Consider the following 23,709-nt stretch of genomic DNA (forward strand, 5'->3'; position numbering starts at 1 on the left):
CTTCCTAACACAATACACAAATATGAATACAAAATGGATTAAAAACTTAAATGTAAGGCCAGAAACTATAAAACTCTTAGAGGAAAACACAGGTAGAACACTCTGACGTAAATCAAAGAAAGATCCTCTTTGACCCACCTCCAAGCTCAATGGAAATAAAAACAAAAATAAACAAATGGGATATAATTAAATTTACAAGCTTTTGCACAGCAAAGGAAACTATAAACAAGAAGAAAAGACAACTCTTAGAACAGGAAAAAATAATTGCAAATGAAACAATCAACAAAGGATTAATTTCCAAAATGTATAAGCAGCTCATGCAATTCAATATTAGAAAAACAAGCAAACCAATTAAAAAAATGGGCAGAAGACCTAAGTAGACAGTTCTCCAAAGAAGACACACAGATGGCCAATAAACATATGAAAAGATGCTCAATACTGCTCATTATTAGAGAAATGCAAGTCAAAACTACAATGAGGTACCACATCACACCAGTCAGAATGGCTATCATCAAAAAATCTACAAACTATAAATGCTGGAGAGGATGTGGAGAAAAGGAAACCTTCTTGCACTGCTGGTGGGAATGTAAACTGATACAGCTGCTATGGAGGTTCTTGAAAAAACTAGGACTAAAGCTACCATATGACTCAGCAATCCCACTACCGGCCATATACCCTGAGAAAACCACAATTCTAAAAGACACATGTACCCCTTGGGTACCTTCAGGCTTCCCACTAGTGGTAAAGAACCTGCCTGCCAATACAGGAGCTGTAGAGAATCGGGTTTGGTCCCTGGGTTGGGAAGATCCTCTGGAGAAGGAAATGGTAACCCACTACAGTATTCTTGCCTGGAGAATCCCATGGACAGAGGAGTCTGGTGGGCCACAGTCCATGGGGTTTCAAAGAGTCAGACATGACTGAAGCAGCTTAGCAGCAGCAGCAGCACCCCAATATTCATTGCAACACTATTTACAATAGCCAGGACATGAAAGCAACCTAAATGTCCTTCAACAGATGAATGGATAAGAAGTTACTTTACATATATACAAAGGAACATTACTCGGCCATAAAAAAGAACAAATTTGAGTAAGTTGTAGTGAAGTGTATGAACCTAGAGCCTATTAATACAGAGTGAAGTAAGACAGAAAGAGGAAAGCAAATATTGTATATTAATGCATATATATGGAATCTAGAAAAATGATATGGATGAACCTATTTGCAGGGAAGGAATGGAGACACAGATGTGGAGAATGGACTTGTGGACACAGCAGGGGATGTAGAGGATGTGACAAATTGAGAAAGTACTATTGACATATATGCACCACCATCTGTAAAACAGATAACTAGTGGGAAGCTGCTACATAACATAGGGAGCCCAGCCTGGTGCTCTGTGACAACCTAGAGGGGCAGGATGGCAGAGCGGGGGTGGAAAGGGGTGAGGAGAAATGGGTGGTATAAGGAGAAGGCTAAAGTAGAAATACATGTGCTAGGAAAATTTGTTTAATTGCTTACACTTCTCCAAACTCACCATGGTGTTTCACCTACTTAACTGCATAAAAGCTTTTGCATCTATGTTTCCCTTGGCCTCAGAGATCCTTGCTTAGCTTTCATCCTTGGCAAAGTCCCATTTCTCCCTGTGAAGCCCTCCTGCCCTCTCCAAGTAGGGTTTACCACCAGCTCCCATACATCTGCACCTCTCTCTCTTTCGTTAAAAAACAACAGAAAAAAAAAAAGGAGCAAACAACAATAACAAAAAAGGAAAAAACAAACAAAAAGACAACATGCCCAAAATGGAGTCACTTATGCTAAGCCCCACATCACCAAATCAAGGCTTAATTATAGTTTCCACTATATGCAGGAACCATCTGATTAGCAGTAGTGAAGTAATCTGCTGAGTAGACCCCTGCTACCTTAAAGAAAAATAACTTTGCAATAATACAACCTACTTTTTTCTTTTGCCAGATAACTTTCCTCTTTCCACTCCCTTCTGCCTAATAAAGTCTTTCATTTCATACAGCTCCTCAGAGCTCCTTTTTATTTGCTAGATAGGATGCTGCCCAATTCAAATCAATTTTTGCTCAAATAAACTCTTAATTTTTTAAAATATATGCCTCAGTTTATCTTTTAACAGTTTGCAAATTAGCACCTTGGAATCCTGATTCAGGTTCCCTGAGTTGCGATGGCACCAGCACATTCCTTGCTGTAGATTATGTAATCAGATCAGATCAGATCAAATCAGTCGCTTAGTCGTGTCTGGCTCCTTGCGACCCCATGAATTGCAGCACGCCAGGCCTCCCTGTCCATCACCAACTCCCGGAGTTCACTCAGACTCACATCCATCGAGTCAGTGATGCCATCCAGCCACCTCATCCTCTGGCGTCCCTTTCTCCTCTTGCCCCCAATCCCTCCCAGCATCAGAGTCTTTTCCAATGAGTCAACTCTTCACATGAGGTGGCCAAAGTACTGGAGTTTCAGCTTTAGCATCATTCCTTCCAAAGAAATCCCAGGGCTGATCTCCTTCAGAATGGACTGGTTGGATCTCCTTGCAGTCCAAGGGACTCTCAAGAGTCTTCTCCAACACCACAGTTCAAAAGCATCAATTCTTTGGCGCTCAGCCTTCTTCACAGTCCAACTCTCACATCCATACATGACCATAGGAAAAACCATAGCCTTGACTAGACAAACCTTTGTTGGCAAAGTAATGTCTCTGCTTTTCAATATGCTATCTAGGTTGGTCATAACTTTCCTTCCAAGGAGTAAGCATCTTTTAATTTCATGGCTGCAGTCACCATCTGTAGTGATTTTGGAGCCCAGAAAAATAGTCTGACACTGTTTCCACTGTTTCCCCATCTATTTCCCATGAAGTGATGGGACCGGATGCCATGATCTTCGTTTTCTGAATGTTGAGCTTTAAGCCAACTTTTTCACTCTCCACTTTCACTTTCATCAAGATTATGTGATATTTCATCAAGATTATGTATTATATTATATTAACACATATATTATTTATATATTAAATTAATTAATTTTAATATAATATATATTAATAATCATCATTAATATTTCATCAAGATTATGTAATAGGGAAGAGCAAATCTGACTCCATATTGGATCTTTCTTTTCTTTTATCCTTTGTATCCTATTGCTTTTGCTACAAGAATGTTGCCTAGGGCCTGAAATATACAGGCATTTTCAAGGCTCTGACCTTTAAAGGTATAACACTTCCCATTCACTAGAGATAAAAAGTTGCAGAACAGAGAATAACATTTGTCTTGTTGAAGTTTATAGGGACATTGTCACCAAACCTACATGGAGGACTGTTGTAAGAGCAAAGGATTCTCACACCAAAAAGTTTGCAGCAACCAACACCCCTTCCTGTTTGGTATAAAAAACAACCTGACTCGTAACTCAGGAAAGATGGTTTTTTGGGACACAAATCCACCATCTCCTTGGTCTGCTGACTTTCTGAAAAAGCCACTATTCCTTGCCCCAACCACTCTCATTTATTGGCTTGTCATGAGGCAAGCAGTATGAGCTTGGACTTGGTAACTGTTACATGGCAAAACTCTTGTGAATTTGGTGGAGGGGAGGGGGGTGCTGTGCCATGTGGCTTGTGGAACCTTAGTTCCCTGACCAGAGATTGAACCTGTGTCCCTTGCAGTGGAAGCTCAGAGTCCTAACCAGTGCACTGCCAGGGAATTTCCAAAACTCTTCTGAACTGAATGCATTGCTGAGAAAGTCTGTCTGGATCATTGAAGGCTAAAGTAGTAATAATATTATTGTCTTAGGGTAACTCTCACCAAATACTGCCTAGCTGAGGTTTTTGGTAGAGTAAATAATACCTTGCTTCTTTATTGAAAAACAGCCACATACAGCACATTGAATCTTGCTGACAGTTTACACTGAGAAAAAAGAAGTTCCTTCAGCAAAGGTAATGTTCAGCCTAACATTTTACTAGCACAACTTAACACCCCTGTACAAAACACACCTATTCATTCACCCCAAGGAACACACCAAACACCAGGCTCTTCATCCAGCTGCACCATCAATTACATCACAAAATGCCTCTGGTGAAAATGCAAGCCCCACACAGCTAACAGCTGGATCCACTTACAATCCTTTCAACTCTGTTGACAGTAAGAAGACGTGGGACGGAGCACAAACTCACAATGGAGGAGTGGTCCCTATTTTAAAAAGCACTTCCAATCTCCATGCATCTTTAAAGTGAACTCAGAGACACGTGAAGACACGTGAAGGAGAAAGTCAAAGGCAGATACTCCAAACATTAAAATTATGTGTTAGATTTCTCACATTTAAGTGCACACTGAGGCAATGAAATAACATCCATTTTTTGGCTCCAATGAGCCTAGTAGCAGAACCTCAGGGCAGAAAGCAGCCTGCAACACTGAGGGGAAAGCCTTCTTTAGAACAGATGTGGTTAAGAATACTTGAGGTAGGCACAAATAAGAAACAAATGGGCCCCTTTTAGAAATGCAAATAGCTGTACTGGGAAGACAATGAAATTGGTAGGAGTTGCAAAAGCAAACTCCAAGGGTGGGAGGAAGCAGGAACCTAAGGTAAAGTAATTTGGGGCCAAGAAGGAAAAGGCAGCAAATGCTTCCTGCTAAGTTTGAGGCCTTTTACTAAAGCTGTTCACACTTTTAAAAGTTTAATACCACCACCTGCTTTTCAGGTATATGAAACAGATAAAGAAACGACAAGACTTAATTCAGCTTCCAGTCACACAGTCCGCAAGAGATGGGACCAAGATTTGAACCCACACCTGGTCGGGTCCATGACCTGCGCTCTTTCTGTTATATTCAGCCATGTAGTTTAGAGAAATTGGGAGCAAAAGTCCTGGAAGTTGCAAAGCTTCATGGGGTGGCTTCATGCTTAGAGGTCGGGTAGCTAGGAAAATCTGGAAAACAAAAAGGGCCTAAGAAAACAAAAACTTGAGGAAGAAGCCCCTGAAATAGCCTGAACTAGTAACAGTCAAGGTGGTGGAGATCGACTGATTCCAGCTTAGAGCCCGAAGCGGGACCTGGGGCCTGCCCCACTTTTTTTTGTAATTTGGCTGCAGCATGTGGGATCTAGTTCCCTTACTAGGGATTGAACCCAGGCCCCCTGTGCTGGGAACTTGGAGTCTTAGCCACTGGACCACCAGGAAACCCCTGACCCACTTTTGTTGTATTTGACAGTTTACAAAGCATTTTTACTCCAGCTATCACAGTCAAAGTGCTCAGTTGCTCAGTCGTGTCCAACTCTTTGTGGCTGCATGGACTGTAGCCTGCCAGGCTCCTCTGTCCATGGAATTTTCCCAGCAAGAATACTGGAGTGCGTTGTCATTTCCTACTCCAGGGGATCTTCCCAACCCAGGGATTAAATCTGCGTCTCTCATGTCTCACTGCATTGGCAGGCAGATTCAGTATCATATTCATCCTTCCTTTGAGAAAAAAATGAATTTCCGTTTATAAGACTTGCCTAACATCATACACTAAAAGTGAAAGAGGAAACAGACAGAACAGGCTCCATCTTGAAAACAGGACCCTATCTTGGGCTGGACTGTGGACTTTGAACTATATGCCCAGTATTTATGGAAACAACATACCAACTGGAAAACCAGGCCCCCTGAATGGAAGAGCCCCAGGGCTCGTACCTAGACTCTCTGTTGCCTAAAAGAATACCCTAATTATCTGTGTAACCGAATAGAATCATAAATTCTATTATGCTTACCGGGGTATGACCACAGGCCTGTTGATAATTATGCACTGTTAACTACCTAGGCTTAAGGCATATGGATCCAGGCTAACTTTGATTGCATCTTTCTTTTCCTTTGTTCAGACCAGTTTCAGGGAATTTGGGGAGGTGGGTTTGGGCACATGCACTTAGGGTATATAAGGTTTTCAGAAAAACTAGTTAGGGTCCTTGGCTAAGAGGAGACTCTGCCTTGGGCCCGCCGGTGGAATAAACTGCACTCCACTATCTGCATTGTCCTTCTGAGTGAGTTTGTTTCCCAGAACACGTGGCTACAACATTTGGTGCATGGGCCGGGAAACACCTCACTTTGAGAAGACAAGTCCCATCTGGGACTACTCTGAGGCCTTGCGGCTCGAATCTTCTAGAGGAGGGATGGCGCCTCACCCTTCTGGAAGGATTCTGCTTCTCAATGCCCAGACCCTTCATGTTAGCAGATAGTGGACGGCAGCAGGGGAACTGAGCGCTCAGGTGAGAAGGAACCCACCCGGTAGGATGGAAGAGAGGGCCTGATCACCCCTCTGGGAGGGACTAGAAGGAGCAGGGACCCACAGGAGCCTGGAATTGGCAGGTGGCAACACGCTGACGAGTGTGTTAAGGCTTAGGAAGGAAATTTGTGAAGGTCATTTAGGAGGTGGTGTCCACGCCGTCTAGGGGAAAATTATTACCAAGCCATTGCCAGGGGATTTTTAGGAGAAGAAATTTGGTTTTTGTATATTCGTATTCTGCTCTCCCCAAGGAGGTGTCCCATCTGCTATGAAATTCTTGACCCCCTCGGAATTGTCAGGCTAGAAGAAGGGGGATACATAAGTGAGTATGAATTGGCTTTTCCAGAGACGGCTTGGGACATGGGATATTTAACCCATCTGTATTTTCATCCGCATCTGATCAAGCCCACCAAGGCAGAATGGACTTTAAAAGTTAAGGGAGACACAGTCTTGGACCACGTGGTGTTCTGGTTCGGCTGTGCTGACCGGCAGGTGAAGACACACAGATCCCCCTTCTCCCTCTGGGATCTGGCAGGTAAGGCTCTTCTCACCCCAATTAGGAAGGAGGCAGAATGGCAATTTAAGTGTCATTGAGTGGAAATATCAGAAGTACATAGGGTACTGAGAACTTCGTAGACAGAACAAAAAGGAAAAGTAGAAGAAGGTCCGAGAAGGTAAGCAAGAGCGGGGGAAGTGAATCTAAGGCAACTGTATTGGAGCGCATGATTAAACATTTAAAGAAGGGATTAGGAGGAGACTATGGGGTGAAGATGAAGCCTAACTGCTTCCACATGCTCTGTGAGGTCGAATGGCCCCCGACGGGAGTAGGATGGCCACCAGAGAACACCACGAACTTACAAATAGTGGAAGCAGTCTAGACAGTAGACTGTTGGGATATGCAGTAGTCATGGAAGAAACCATCGTTGGGGCTAGCTCTCTGCCATCACACTGGTCCGCTCAACAGGCCGAACTATATGCTCTAACCCAGGCCCTCCAGCTGTCAAAAGGTAAGAAGACAAACATTTATGCAGACTCCAGGTATGCTTTTGCCACATTACAGGGCTCTGTATAAGGAGAGAGGCCTCTGATAGCTAGTGAAAAAGATATTAAAAATAAGGAAGAAATTAAGACTCTATTAGTGTTCTTGCCTGGAGAATCCCAGGGATGGGGGAGACTGGTGGGCTGCCGTCTATGGGGTCACAGAGTCGGACACAACTGAAGTGACTTAGCAGCAGCAGCAGCAGATGCTGCTTGGGAACCACAAAGGGTTGCAGTCATACACTGCTGAGGATGTCACAAGGAGGATACCCCCCGGGCTCAGGGAACAGACTGGCAGATAAGACCGCTAAACAAGCGGCTGAGGGCTTGGGGGTGACAAGTGAAGCCCCTGTTAAAGCTCTCATATTGGCGGAGCTACCTGAGCTAACGTTAGACTCTCCAAAATACACTGGAGCCCAAAACCAACTAGCCAAGGCAGAGGGGCCATCAAGACTGAAAAGGGATGGTGAAAACTGCCAAGTGGCAAATTATTAGTACCGGAGGAGCTGGCACCCACTCTGTAAGCCAAACGCACCAAGCAACCCATCTAGGCCATGATAAACTAGAAGAGCTAATCTGAAAATATTTCTTGGTTTCGCGCCTCTCTTCCCTAGGCAGGACAGAATCTCAAAATTGCCCTGCCTGCTCACAGGTCAATGCTGCCTCTCTGCACAGACAGAAACCTCCAGGAATTCAGGTAAGAGACTCGCTGCCCTTTGAATACCTGGAAGTGGACTTCACTGAAATGAAACCTCACCGACACCACCATTACCTGCTGGTCATAGTATGTACGTTCTTGGGATGAGTAGAAGCTTTTCCTACCCGGACTGAAAGAGCATCACAAGTAGCCTGGTGCCTGCTCAGGGAGATAGTTCCCAGATTTGGATTTCCTACCAGCATTGGATCAGACAATGGCCCGGCTTTCGTAGCTGATTTAGTATAACGAGTAAGCAAAACTTTAAATATCAAGTGGAAATTACATACAGCATATAGGTCCCAGAGTTCTGGGATGGTGGAAGGAACCAACTGGACACTTAAAGAGACAGTCTCCAAGTGGATCTTAGAGACTGACGGTTCCTGGGTGGACTTGTTTCTGATGGTTCTGCTCAGACTCATGATGACCCCACAGTCCCATGGCTCTTCTCTGTACAAAATTGTGTATGGGAGGCCCTCTCCCATAATAAAACAGGTGTCAACAAATTTGCCTCAGGTAAGGGGAGATGAGATTTCATAGCAGATGCAACAACTGGGTAAGGTAATAAATCAGGTAACTAAGTTTGTACAAGAAAGGGTGCCATTCCCCCTTGGGGAACGGATTCACGAATTTGTGCCCGGGGATCAGGTGTGATCAAGGACTGGAAACACGACTCCTTGGCCCCACATTGGAAGGGTCCATACACTGTTGCTCTAACCAGCCCTACGGCAGTTAAAGTTGCAGGTGTCACTCCCTGGATCCACCACATGAGGGTGAAGAGAGCATACCACGCAGACCCGGATGACACCGAGCGGACTACACAACAGGACCCCACTGACCCCTGTGAAACCAAGGTCATCTTAAAGAAGAACAAGAGGTGAAGCTCTACAATCAACTGCTGCTACAAGGACTTGCTGGTATCATCTTGAGACTAACCATAGTTTCAGTAGAAAGAGGGACCTGTGCTTTAATTAAAGTTGAATGTTGTGTATATATTCCTGATTTATCCGGCTATATATCAACCACCCTAGATGACATGAGTCGGACACGACTGAAGTGACAGCAGTAGCAGCAGCAGCAGATGACATGAAAGGTCAGGTAAAAGTTATGTCTGATGATAATCTTTCTTTTTGGACTTCGGTCCTATCTGGGTGAAGGATGATTAGTGGAAAACTATATTTAGCATTGTCATAGTTGCCTTGATAGTTCTGCTTTGTGGACCCTTTATTTTACAATGTGTTATGAACTTGTAACCCAAAGGTTGTTGTTCTCCCAAACTGGAGGTCAGAGAGTCAGGGCGCAATATATCCCTATGAGTGATGCGCATACTATGAGTTATGAGCATCAAGAGAGGGGAGTGAAGGAGGAAACAGACAGAACAGGCTCCATCTTGAAAGCAGGACTCCATCTTGGGCGAGACTATGGACTTGGAGCCCTATGCCCAGTATCTTTGGAAACAACATACCAACTGGAAAACCAGGCCCCCTGAATGGAAGAGCCCCAGGGCTCGAACCCAGACTCTCTGTTGCCTAAAAGAATACCCTAATTATCTGTGTAACCGAATAGAATCACAAATGCTATTATGCTTATTGGGGTATGACCACAGGCCTATTGATAATTGTCCACTGTTAACTACCTAGGCTTAAGGTATATGAATCACAGGTTAACTTTGATTGTATTTTTCTTTTCCTTTGTTCAGGAGGTGGGTTTGAGCCTGTACACTTAGGGTATATAAGGTTTTCAGAAAAACTGGTTAGGGTCCTTGGCTAAGAGGAGACTTTGCCTTGGGCCCGCCGGTGGAATAAACTGCACCCCACTGTCTGCACTGTCCTTCTGAGTGAGTTTGTTTCCCAGAACGCGTGGCTACAGCAAAAGTGCCAGAACAAAGCTCTTGAGTCTAAATTGCAAATGTTTTCTCTTAACCCCACTGATCCAGGGAAATGACTCTGGCTTGAATTAGAAACAGAAACAAAAGGATTAGCAGATTAAGAACAAGGGGCAACCTAGGGGTAATAGTTAAAAGATGAGCCAATGTTCTAAACTTAATCCAGCTAATGCCTAATGAGAGGCTCTGGATCAGTTAGCCATTTCTTATGCAGGGAATTACTATTGAGACACTGAGAAGTGGTTGAGAGTCTTTAAATTTTAACTTCTGATGTGTCTATCACAGAAGAGGTAGAAGTGTCCTTCTGCATTCCAGAACAGTAGGTGATCAGGGAAGGGAAGAGAAGGACCTAATCCAAACCGGCAGTCTCTGGGGAGAAGCCTGCCTCTCTAACACCTCTGATGGAGAAATCAGAAATTTACCTGTGCTGACTAGGGCACCAAGACTCCCTGAATTTGGATTATATCAACCCCTTAATTTGAACATCAAATATTACAAGGAAAGAATTAAGCACTCATCTGCCTTTCCAGAATGAACCATGTCAGTATAGCCCCAAAGCCCCATTTGATGAAGGACTTTCACTTCACTCACTTCACATGTGAAGCCAGCTAATAATGTATTAACTGAAAGAATGCTAGAAACCAACCAGCAAAGGCAACAAGCCAACAGCAAGACAAAGTAGAACACCATTTTGCAACCCTTAATTTAGTAATTGATTTAGGCAAAGAGTATCAATAGTTGCCAGAGACATTAAGTGAAAGGTTGGTGGGCAAGAGGACAGCTGTGTAAAGTCAAAGTATCACCCCATTGCTTGCCCTCTGCTCACAAGGGGAAAAATGTAACCCAACAGACATGATCTAAGCTGTCATCACCTTAACACAAGCAGCTAACAGAGATCACTTGCCTCCTGATGTTATACAGTGTGACATGCACAGCTTCATTCATGAAATATTCTTGTTAAATGTTTAACCTACTCATCAATGAAAATATGAAACCAATTAAAAATGAGCAAGGGATATCCAACAGCCAATAAGGACATGAAAATATGCTCAACATCATTAGCATCAGGGACATGCAAATCAAAAGCACAATGAGATACCACATTACACCCACTAGGATGGCTAAAATCATAAAGTTAGATAACAACAAGTGTTGAGGATGATGTGCAGAAACTGGACCCCTCATACGTTGCTGATGGGAATGTTAAATGGTACAGCTTCTTTGAAAGCTGGTTTGACAGTTCATCAAAATGTTAAACATAGAGTTACCCTAAGATCTAGCAATTCCACTCCTAGGTATATCTAACAGACCTGAAAGCAGATGTCCACACAAAACCTGGACACGACAGCATTATTCCTAACAGCCAGAAAGGAGAAACAAGCTGAATATCCATGAGCTTATGGATGGACAAAGTCAACAACAGAATATTATTCAGTCATAGAACTAGGAACTGATATGTACAGCAAAGTGGACGAGCCTTGAAAATGTTATGCTGGGTGAAAGGAGCCCGTCACAAGGGATCACATGTTGTATGACTCTATTTATGTGAAAAGTCCAGCACAGACACATCCATAGAGACGGGCAGTAGATAAGTGGTTTCCAGGGGCTGGGGGAGGTGGGGAGAGATGGGAATGATTGCTAAAGGTTACTGGGTTTGTTTGGGCAGGGGTGGGCTGGGGTGGGGTGAGGTGTGAGCAAAATATTCCAGAGTTAGACCATGCTGCTGCTGCTGCTAAGTCACTTCAGTCGTGTCCGACTCTGTGCGACCTCTACCACAGACGGCAGCCCACCAGACCATGATGATGGTTGCACAATTCCCTGGGATATACAAAATCATTGAATTGTACAGTGTAAAGGGGTAAATTTTATAGTACGTAAATTATATCTCATAAAGCTGTGATTTAGAAAATCAAGGAAGTGTACAAAACAAGAGGGAATGTGCACATACACGTTTGTACATTTGAGAATCTGTCTGCAAGGAGATAAAAAATTCATGAATAGTAATATTCTCTGGGGAGAGAACAATGGGGCTGAAGGCCAGGCTAGTAAGAAAACTTAGCACTGTTTTGGCGAGTTTTTTTTTTAACCCATTTGCACTGTCTTACTATTTCCCAAGTTAATTTTAAAATAAAATTCTACGTTTTCTAACAAAAACAATGTTTAACCTGAATATTTCCAAATTACCAGTTTTCAGAAATTATAGAGATGCAATTACAGGCTAGATTACATTACAAAAAAAGTCAAATGCAGAAAATAGGACATTATATAGGACAATAAGCAGTGACCCTTAAATAACCTGATAAATCAAAAGTGGGGAGAGGATCAGTAAAATTAAAAGAGACTTAAGAGTCAAATGTATACCTGTGGCGGATTCATTTTGATATTTGGCAAAACTAATACAATTATGTAAAGTTTAAAAATAAAATAAAATTAGAAAAAAAAAAAAAGAGTCAAATGCAGTGCTTGCCATTCTTTGGTCCCCAGTCCGAATAATTCTAGCTTGTAAAGACAGCTTTGGGGATATCAGAGATTGGATATGGACAAGGCATAAATTGAAAATAGGAAATTATTATTGATTTTGTTTTTGTTATTATTGATTTTGTTAGGGCTTCCCTGGTGGCTCAGGCAGTAAAGAATCTGCCTGCAATGCAGGAGACCTGGGTTTGATCCCTGGGTCGGGAAGATACCCTGGAGGAGAAAATGGCAACCCACTCCAATATTCTTGCCTGGAGAATTCCATGGACAGATAAGTCTGGCAGGCTACACTCTATGGGATCACAAGGAGTCAGACACGACTGAGTGACTAACACACACACGTTGATTTTGTTTAGTGTGATAAAAGTATGCTGGTTAATTAGGGAAATGCTCTTATTGTTTTAGGAAAGCATATAAATGTCATACTGACTTTAATTTATTTTGGATACATGAGTAAAGAAGAATTAATTAAATAGGGAAAATGCTAACAATGGTTACATTTATGTAATGTGTCTATGGGTGTTCGTGATACTAATTTCTCCCCTTTTTTGTATGCGTGTGAAAACACTTCTGAGTAAAAATTAAAGGGACTTCCCTAGCAGTCAAGCAGCACTTCCACTGCATGGGGCATTGGTTCAACCACTGGCTGGGAAACTAAGATCCCATATGCCCCGTGCCACAGCCAGAAAAAAAAAAAAAAGAAAAAATTTACCTGAGAAAAAGCAGTCAATAAGCCTGCTCCTTAAGGACTAAGAACCAACTTTTTTCACAAGCAATGCAATGGTGAGTGTTGTGATGTGTATGTTGGGATGCAGTGTGAGTGGTGTGTCAGTAGTGAGTTCCATGGCAGCAGGAACCAGATGAGGTGTCACCCATCATCTGATGTAGCCACACACACCTGGCCCCCAAATCTGTACACCACAGTGCTGATCAGACACTGTGAAATGAATAAACCAGTGAAGGAAGGGAAGAAATCAGCGCCCAAGGTGGCACAGTACAAAGACCATGGAACTCGGAATGGTAAGATCTGAGTTCAAGGTCCACCTCAGCACTAGCTGAGTGTATTTTGACAAGGTATTTGACAAGCTGCAGGGGTCAGTTTTCCTCTCTATAACATGGGGCTGGTCCTAGCAGCTGCCCGAATGACCTCACAAGGCGGCTGTATGTCTCAGATGTGATAACACGCGAGCAAGCCTCCTTACACACACAACCCCTGTCCAGACACTGTCACACCCTCCCCTGGAGGCTGGCAACAGGTCTCTAGCTGTGGACTTTACTCTTCCTCCTCCACACTTCCCCCCAAAATCCTCTATCCAGAGGCAGCCTAATTTTTTAAAAGCTTCTTATGATAAGATTACTTATAAGGGAAAAATTTCAAACACACAATGAAGAATCACCAAAAGTATCCACACGCTCTAGTTCTCATTTTATCTATTTTTTCCACATACGTGCATTATTTGTTTTTTTTTTTCCTCTTTTGAAGTATTTTAAATGAAATCCAAGGCATCAGATTATTTCACCCATCAATAACTCCATATGTAGCTCTTCTAGAAAAGCAGTTTGTCTCAAAAATGTCTTTTCCGGCCACTTTGTCTCCATCAGGATTCAACAAAGTCTTCACTTTGCATTTGACTAACTTGTTTCTAAAACCCTTTTAATCTAGGCAGTTGTCCCTCCTTTTTCTCTAACACCATTTTTTTGTTAAGGAAATGGAAATCTTTTAAAAATAAATCATGTCAGGAAGGGATGGGGATAAATTAGGATCGTGGGATTGACATTACACACTGCTATATTTAAAACAGATAACCAACAAGAATATTGTTGTTGATAACCAACAAGGATACTGTATAACACAGGGAAGTCTATTCAATATTCTATAATAACCTAAATGGGAAAATAATTTGAAAAATAAATATATGCAGTAATTATGTATAACTGAATCACTTTGAATACCTGAAATTAATGCAACATTGTAAATCAATTAAAATCCCATGGACGGAGGAGCCTGGTAGGCTGCAGTCCATGGGGTCGATAGAGTCGGACACGACTGAGCAACTTCACTTTCACTTTTCACTTTCATGCATTGGAGAAGGAAATGGCAACCCACTCCAGTGTTCTTGCCTGGAGAATCCCAGGGACGGGGGAGCCTGGTGGGCTGCCATCTATGGGGTCGAACAGAGTCGGACACGACTGAAGTGACTTAGCAACAGCAGCAGCAGCATACTCCAATATTGGAGAAGGAAATGGCAACACACTCCAGTACTCTTGCCAGAGAATTCCATGGACTGAGGAACCTGGCAGGCCACAGTCCATGGGGTCGCAAAGAGTTAACACGACTGAGCAATTAACACACACACATACTCCAATATAAAATAAAAAATTTTTTAAATCAAGTCACTCATCAACTCAGAATCTCTAGTGGCATCCCACTGCTTTATAGAATAAAGAAATACCTAGAAGTCATTCCTTCCTTCATTCATTCAACAAACCATAACAAAGGCCCTGCTGTCCCCCAGACACTACTCCTGGTATCAGGCAGAGAGCGGTGAATAAGGCAGGTCAGACTACGCCTCCTTCAAAGGGCTCACAGTCTAATGAAAAAAGACGAGTAACAAACAAGTGAACAAATAAACTAGTTTTAGGTGGCTATACATGCTGGGATGAAATTAAGACAATGCAACAAAACATCACACACGGGGCTCTGCGTGTGAGCAGAGACCTGCGTGACGGGAAGGTGCAGACACATGGAGATCAGAGGAGAGAGAAGAGCCTACACCAGCGTGGGACAAGCTGGCTGTACTCAAGGAAGGAAAAAGTGGCTGGTGAGGCATCAGTCTGGCATGAGAGAAGAGCGGGGTAATAGGATGAGGGCAGATAGCCAGCACGGATGTACCATGTAAGTTGCAGACACCATGTAAGTGGTGAGAAGCTGGATATCAAGTGCAAAAGGAAATGCTCGGAGGGCTTTGAGCTGGTGTGTCCAAGTCTGACGTAGCTCCTCCAGTTCTTGCCCCGCCACTCTCACTCACATCGGCTCTCATCCCATCCCAAAGACATGCCAAGCTCTTCCTCTCTACATGCTCCTGGTCTTACACTCAGTAGTGAGCCACCATCCTGACCTTTCCCTTTTTCACATGGCTAACCCCCTTTTTCCAGGCTTCAGTTTCAGGTTGAGAAGATCCTCCTGACCCTCCACCTACCTCAGTTTCACCACAATACATTAACTTCTTCTTCATAGCACTTACCATAGCGGCAATTGGTCAATGATCTGTATCATTACTGATTTAATGTCTGTCTTCCTCACTAGACTATGAAGAGCAAAAACAACACTGGTCTGGGTTCAATCTCTAGCTCCAAAGCTTAGCACTGGTCCTGGCATGTTAGGAAACAGAGTAAATATTTGTTGAATGACTAGACGATGTATTTCAACACTGCACTGCATTTTATAAGAAACAGCCAGTGTCCTGAAATAGGGCTTCCTAGGTGGTGCAGTGGTAAAGAACCCACCTGCCAACGCAGGAGACTCAAGAGACACAGGTTTGATCTTTGGGTCAAGAAGATCCCCTGGAGTAGGAAATGGTAACCCACTCCAGTATTCTTGCCTGGAAAATTTCATGGACAGAGGAGCCTGGCGGGCTACAGTCCACGGGGGTCTCAGAGTCAGATGCTATTGAGTGAGTGAAGGTACCTATTCAACATCTGGTCACTTGATCAGAGAACATCAAAGATCCATGATAAAATGAACCTTAGAGATAATCTTGTCAAATCTCTTCATTTAATAATAAAAAGAGGTCTGGAATAGTAAACGGGTGATATATGAAGTGACTGGACCTCAATTATAAATCAGTTAATCAACATGATTCATCAATTTCCTTTTCACTTCTGATGGAAATTAATACTCTATTAAGTATTCTGTGACCCAGCCAGGGCCACTGTTAGACCGTAGGAGGCCTTTAGGCAAAACAGAAGCAGGCACCCTTTTCTCTGAATGGAAAGGCCCATGCTGAGGTTCAGGGCTTGGTGAGTGGCCTGTGGGCTGGACTTTAGCCAGTCTGTCCTCTCAGCCAGAGCCCTGTGCTGCAAACCACTTGCATAACCATGGGTGGTGGTCTTGGACTTAACCATAAACTTCCTTTGTGCCAGTAAGTGCGGCAGGTCCATGAGTGATGGCAAGAGGCATACAACAACCTCACGGAGCCAGGCTGGCCTGCAAGCCACTCACAACTAGGACAGTTGCAGGCAACCTCCCATCCAACCCAGACTCTAGCCTCCCCCAAAAAAGTCATGGGAACATGTTGAATATGGAGAAACATCTATTCAGCTTGCAGTCTGCTAAAAAAGAACTTAATCAGAGTGCCAAGACATATGAGAAATTATAAAAGGTTGGAAAGGCCAAGATTAAAAAACCAATTCAGAAGAGCAATCCAGAAGTTACAAGAACACACGCTGAAAATGCAATCCACCAGAAGAGCCAAACAATTAATTTCTTTTTTGCTATTTATTTTTAATCGAAGGATAATTGCTTTACAGTACTGTGTTGGTTTCTGCCATACATCAACATGAATCAGCCGTAGGTATACAAGCAAGCAATTAATTTCTTGAGCAGGAACACTGGGCTTCCTGCTGCGGCAGCGGGAAGTTCAAACTACCAGCAAAGTGACAAAGTTCACAGCTGCTGGTTGGGTCTGTAGATGCTACACTAAGGAATATGAACCTTGAAAAGATTTTGCCATGATAGGTACATGAGAACACCAACTGGAAATGCTGAAGGTTCAAACACAACAAAAGGAAGACGCAATGAGGAGTCCCACACCCTAACACCACCACAAAACCAAGGGGGTATGTTGCTTCAGGGAATGGCAGATGACACTACTGATAAACAGATAACTAATGAGTACCTCGGAGAAGGCGATGGCACCCCACTCCAGTACTCTTGCCTGGAAAATCCCACGGATGGAGGAGCCTGGTGGGCTGCAGTCCATGGGGTCTCGAAGAGTCGGACACAACTGAGCGACTTCACTTTCCCTTTTCACTTTCATGCATTGGAGAAGGCAATGGCAACCCACTCCAGTGTTCTTGCCTGGAGAATCCCAGGGACGGGGGAGCCTGGTGGGCTGCCGTCTATGGGGTCACACAGAGTCTGACACGACTGAAGCGACTTAGCAGTAGCAGCAGCAATGAGAACCTACTGTATGGCACAGGGAAATCTACTCAGTGCTCTGTGGTGACCTAAATGCGAGGGAATCCAAAAAAGAGATATATGTATACATACAGCTAATTCACTTTGCTGTACAGTGGAAACTAAAACCACGTTGTAAAACAACTAGACCCGAATAAAAAATTTTTTTAATAAGTAATAGAAAAAAAGGAAATGCCAGATGAAGCTGGTCATGATCTCAAATCCAACGGCCACGGAGTTAGTAGGTTCTGTGGGCACAAGTGTTGCCTCGATGAAACACCATGAACTATGCAAGAGACTTACTTGCCTGCATGATCAAGAGTAATTTACAGAACTGGTGCTTCTGTTTACTTTACTCGCTTCTAAAATATTTAGTGTGTATATACAGAAAAGTTTCGTTCCAATTACACTAAGAACACTATATATGCCAGAATGTCTAAACACTATTTGTCTGTAATGCTTTATTTTGCTTTGCTATACTTCCTAACACATTAAGAAATTGCAGGGCGTTTCCACTTTGACTTATTTTGTGGTTCTGTATATTATGTGTACAAGGGACATCTTTTCGTTGATGTCTTTGAAAGAGTAGCATTGGTTTGTTGTGCGTGAAACATGTTTCTCAAAAGTTAGATCAAAAAACTGAACACCACAGACTTCCCTGGTGGTCCAGGCTAAGACTCCTCACTCCCAATGCAGGGGGCCCAAGTTTGACCCTTGGTCAGGGAACTAGATCCCACATGCCGCAACTAAGCATTTGCATGCCACAACTAAAGATCCCGCATGCAGAAACTAAGAGCTGGCTCAGTCCAATGAATAAATAAAAATAAATATTAAAAAATCTAATACCAAGAGTGAAGTATAGAAGAAAGGTTTGGATTTAAAAAAAAAAAAAAAAAAAGATGTGATCTCTGCTCTCAGTGGAGAAGCAAGCCCAGTTTTAGAGCACACTGCCTCAGGATAGTGCTTTAAACACAACCCAGAGACGCTGCCATGGAGCAAGCAGATGTAGCCACAGAGTTTGGTTACAATCTCCAAAGAAAGGAAAAACTGAACAAAGGAAATACACTCTACAACTTTAGGGGCTTTGTCATCTGTTTGTGGACAGACAGAATAGAGGATGAGATCAGCAATGATCACAGTACAATGTTTCAAGGACTTAGCTCAAACCTACTAGGGTCAGGGACTGAACCCGGTTGAGTGGAGCTCGTCTGGAGACTCTGAGCTCCTCAAGTGTTGAGTGTTGTTCCTTCATCATGATTCACAGTGCAGGGCACTGGGACCACCTGTTCCTCTGTGGCTCCCTCCTGACACCGGGACTTCCTTGAGGGCACGGATCTGGTCATATTCAGAAGCTGCATTTCACATGGTTTAGAGCCCCAGCGCCTTGCACAGTCCCATACAACACACAAGAATCTCTTGGTAATCCCTTGGTGGGAATGAAGCAAGTTTTGAAGAAAATGAGCAGCCTATATTGGCATAGAAGCTAGGGTAAAAGTTGGAAGAATATTAGAAGGTCTTAAAAGGAGAGTTAAATTTACCCTACCTAAGGAAAGATTCCTATGTGTAAGTGATATAATGAAAATCAATTTGTGGAAGATGTGGTGTGTGTGTGAGAGAGACACAGACAGTCGTACACAAGGAAGATGAGGAGATGAGTCAGGAGAGTCAGGATACAATCTTTTTTCTTCCAAGGATATCCTTTTATTGTTTTTCCATCACAGGAAGAATTTTATTTCCCACACCAACTGAACGTATTAAATAATAACTAATTCATTTCACCATGTGTATGAATCAAGACATAAAGAATATTGTATGCAACTGAATCACGTTCTAGAATTTCTTCTATTGGCCTACAGGCAATTAGAGCTTTCAATCAGCATGAGATAACCAGCCTTAGTAAATCGAGGTAATAAGATTCCAAACAAAAGAAGCAAATGTCTTGATTGTTCTGCACAACTGCATTGTGTTTTTGAAGAACTCTTGCCTGGGGGAGTTCACAGCATTGGCCAAAGCAGCAGAGCTGGCTAAGCAGATTTACAGACTGGCCCACTCCCCACTCATTATCCAGGATAGGGTCCAAAGAATGACTGGCTTCATCACTGGGACTGCCACTTCAAAAATAAGAGGTTATCCCACAGGGAGAGAAAGATCTTATCATGCAACGGCCCACAAGAGCAAGTTGGGCAACCAAGATGGCCCCTCACCCCACCATGGCTCAGTCATGAGACTTGCTTTAGTCTGTGAGATGTTAGGAAATGTGACCCAAAAGAGAAGACTTGAAAAAGCACTATGCAGTTCCACTTACTCTCTTACATTTTTGACATCCCCATGAAAAAAGAACATGCTGGCCCTCTGAAACATCACCATCTAATAGCATTTTTAGTGGTAATGCATACATTCAACAGCAGCAATGTCAGCTATTGTGATTCAAAAGCTGAAATTTTAATATTATTTCATTTTAATCAATTTAATTTAAAATAGCTATACATAGCTAAACAGCTATCATATTAGGCAAAACAGCTATGCTAAGTGATAGACACTTCCCACATCCCTGCCTAGAGTAGAACCAGATCATCCCAGTTGCTCCTGCTGAAGCCACCCTATATGAACCCACCATCTACTAATTCCAGACACATGAGCAACAGATGCTTATTGTTACATGCCACTGAGGTTTTGTGGTTGTTCATTACACAGCAAGAGCTAGCTGATACGTTTATTTTCTGACTCCCATCTGCCTATCCAGAAGAATCCTCCTATTCCAACAAAAACACTCTGCTCCAGTGGGGTCATATTCCTCACTTTCCCAGCACCTGCCAAGCTTGTTCCACCGTCATGCACTTGCCCCAGCAGTATCTTCTATTTCTGGCCTCTCCATTTCTGCCTCCGTCTACTGAAACTGGACTCGTCTTTCAAATCTTAAATGTAATCTCCTCTGTAAAATCTTCCCCCACGACTCTAATTCACAGCAATCCCTTTGGTCCATCACATGTTTTAGGGTTGATGTTGAAAGCATTATGAGTCAGACACAGACTTGGGCTGATATCCTAGCTTGGGCATTTTTAATTGATGCTATGCAGATGACACCACCCTTATGGCAGAAAGTGAAGAGGAACTCAAAAGCCTCTTGATGAAAATGAAAGTGGAGAGTGAAAAAGTTGGCTTAAAGCTCAACATTCAGAAAACGAAGATCATGGCATCCGGTCCCACCACTTCATGGGAAATAGATGGGGAAACAGTGGAAACAGTGTCAGACTTTATTTTTCTGGGCTCCAAAATCACTGCAGATGGTGACTGCAGCCATGAAATTAAAAGACGCTTACTCCTTGGAAGGAAAGTTATGACCAACCTAGATAGCATATTCAAAAGCAGAGACATTACTTTGCCAACAAAGGTCCGTCTAGTCAAGGCTATGGTTTTTCCTGTGGTCATGTATGGATGTGAGAGTTGGACTGTGAAGAAAGCTGAGCGCCGAATAACTGATGCTTTTGAATTGTGGTGTTGGAGAAGACTCTTGAGAGTCCCTTGGACTGCAAGGAGATCCAACCAGTCCATTCTGAAGGAGATCAGCCCTGGGATTTCTTTGGAAGGAATGATGCTAAAGCTGAAACTCCAGTACTTTGGCCACCTCATGTGAAGAGTTGACTCACTGGAAAAGACTCTGATGCTGGGAGGGATTGGGGGCAGGAGGAGAAGGGGATGACAGAGGATGAGATGGCTGGATGGCATCACTGACTCAATGGACGTGAGTCTCAGTGAACTCCAGGAGTTGGTGTTGGACAGGGAGGCCTGGCGTGCTGCAATTCATGGGGTTGCAAAGAGTCAGACACAACTGAGCGACTGATCTGATCTGATCTGATGGCCTTGAGTAATTACTAATTATTATTTCTTCATCTGAAAAAAGAGGGGCAAGTTGCTGTGAGGATTAAATAATGTAAGACTAGCTAGACCCTGACACATGTAAATATACTCACCCAGTAACTGTTTTCCATTTCGATGGCTTTCCTTTCTTTTTCCTAATCTAGTGCCCAGAACAGTACAGACCATCTAGTTCATACTCACACTCCCTGTCAATTCACTTTTTCATTCAGAGCCCCATAAGGGTTTCCACCAGCTAAAAGAGCATCTACACAACAGATAGTGGTGGACGCTGTGACATGGCACCAGATCCCCCTTCAGCTCCCAGGAATGCAGCCCACAGTCCTCCTCTTTGATAGTGCCTCTTGTTTCCATGGAAAAAACTGCCTCACCCAAGGGTCATAACTCCTTCCAGGGCTGCTGCTGCTGCTGCTGCTAAGTTGCCTCAGTCGTGTCCAACTCTGTGCGATCCCACAGATGGCAGCCCACCAGGCTCCGCCATCCCTGGGATTCTCCAGGCAAGAACACTGGAGTGGGTTGCCATTTCCTTCCAGGGCAGCCCTAATCTAATCACTGATCACCTTCTCAGGAGACTTGAGAGCTCTGAAAGTCTTATCCCACCTTGAGAGCTCCCAGAGGGGTGGCAGGCATCTTGCTGACCTGCATTGCAGCTCAGCTACTTCACTGCCCTCCCTTCCACAGGGGTGGATCTGAGGAGCTCCCCCTAATGAAATAACCTGCCTGCTAATCTCTATCTCAGGGCTTCCCTGGTGGCTCAGACAGTAAAAAATCTGCATGCAATTTGGCAGACCTGGGTTTGATCACGGACGGGGTCGGGAAGATCCCCTGGAGAAGGGACTGGCAACCCACTCCAATATTCTTCCTGGAGAGTCCCATGGACAGAGGAGCCTGGCCAGCTACAGTCCATGGGGTTGCAAAGAGTCCAACATGACTAAGTGACTAACGCTTTCACTTACAATCTCTATCTCAGGGTCCTTCCTGGGAACTGAACCTGTAGCACAGAAGTTAAGATGTGCAGAGAGCTCTGGGAGTCTTTCTCCTTGATATGTAGATTAAAACCCCAAATAGTCTCAGGGGACTTCCCTGGTGGTCCAGGGGCTAATACTCCATGCTCCCAATGCAGAGAGCTAGGGTTCGATCCCTGGTCAGAGAACTAGATTCCATATGCCACAACTAAGGGTTCCAAAGCCCCAACTTAAAAAGAAAAACAAAAGATACTTCAGGCTGCAACTAAAGACTCTGCATGCCACAATCAAGACCCGGTGCAGCCAAATATATAAACATTTTTATAAACAAACAAATAGGCTCAGAAGGTGTGGATTGACAGGAATCACTTTTCAACAATAGATTTTCTAGGTCTGCAGAATGTAATGTGTTTAGTCTGATGCCACAAGTAAAGGAGAGGAGAAGAGCCCTAATTTAACATAGAGGTTCTGAGCAGGATCCAATGACCACCTACCCCCCATAGAACTCATGGGTCTGTTAACTTAGAAAAATAAACTTCATCTTAATTTTCAGTAGCCCATAACCCAAATTTAGCATTTCCTTCCATTGTAAGTGTAGGTAACAATTGTATTAGCACTTAATGACTATGCCACTAATAGAAGTCACAGATATGCTCCTATCACTATATAGTCATTATAGTAGGTGTAGGTGTATAGTAGGTGTCTCTGAATACTGTTTACAGTCCCATGACCTTGAAAGTTCAGTCATTAGCTGACCATACAATGGAGCCACTGCTTCACCTTGTTATTTAATATAATTCTTTTTTTTTAAATGACATATATTACTTCAAACAATTTTTTAAAAAATATTTTAACACGTATTTCAACAGAATTGATTTCCTTGACAATCCTATGGATTTTATCTCGCACATTTAAAAACCTAAGAGGGAGTTTTCTAGGCTACAGGAGACTGCCCAAGGAGTTCAGGGCGGTGGGGATAGCAAGGGGACACCCTCTGTGGGTGGAGACTTCAAGGACTCATTCTTTTTCTGCAAAGCCGACAAGCTCCACGTGGGTGTTGTCCCGGGCGCAGTCTGCCGGGATCAGACCAGCAGAGCCATTTCAGGGGCAGGACAGGCTCCAGCCGCTGTTGGAGCTGTTCCCCCGCCCCTCTTCTGGAATGCACACAGCTTTATATGAAATCCACATGGTGCGCGGCAGCGACAGGAGGCGGCACGAAAGGACTTTACCAAGTTGACAGCGTCCCCGCGCCCAGCCAGTCCGGAGAACGCTCCAGAGAGCCAAAGGTCCCTCCCTGTCCCTCTCCCCATCTGGCTCCCCACCCCCCATGGTGACAATGGTCGGCTACAGGAAAT

The 23,709-nt window shown here is 43.5% G+C and overlaps 1 protein-coding gene across 2 annotated transcripts in view; it reads right to left on the bottom strand.

Annotated features, from left to right (window-relative positions):
- NID1 (nidogen 1) overlaps positions 1-23,709 on the bottom strand; it is a 97,109-nt gene that overhangs the window by 72,366 nt on the left and 1,034 nt on the right. The window lies entirely within an intron of this gene.

Source organism: Bos indicus x Bos taurus, chromosome 28, assembly GCF_003369695.1.
Source record: "Bos indicus x Bos taurus breed Angus x Brahman F1 hybrid chromosome 28, Bos_hybrid_MaternalHap_v2.0, whole genome shotgun sequence".
Lineage (NCBI taxonomy): Eukaryota > Metazoa > Chordata > Mammalia > Artiodactyla > Bovidae > Bos > Bos indicus x Bos taurus.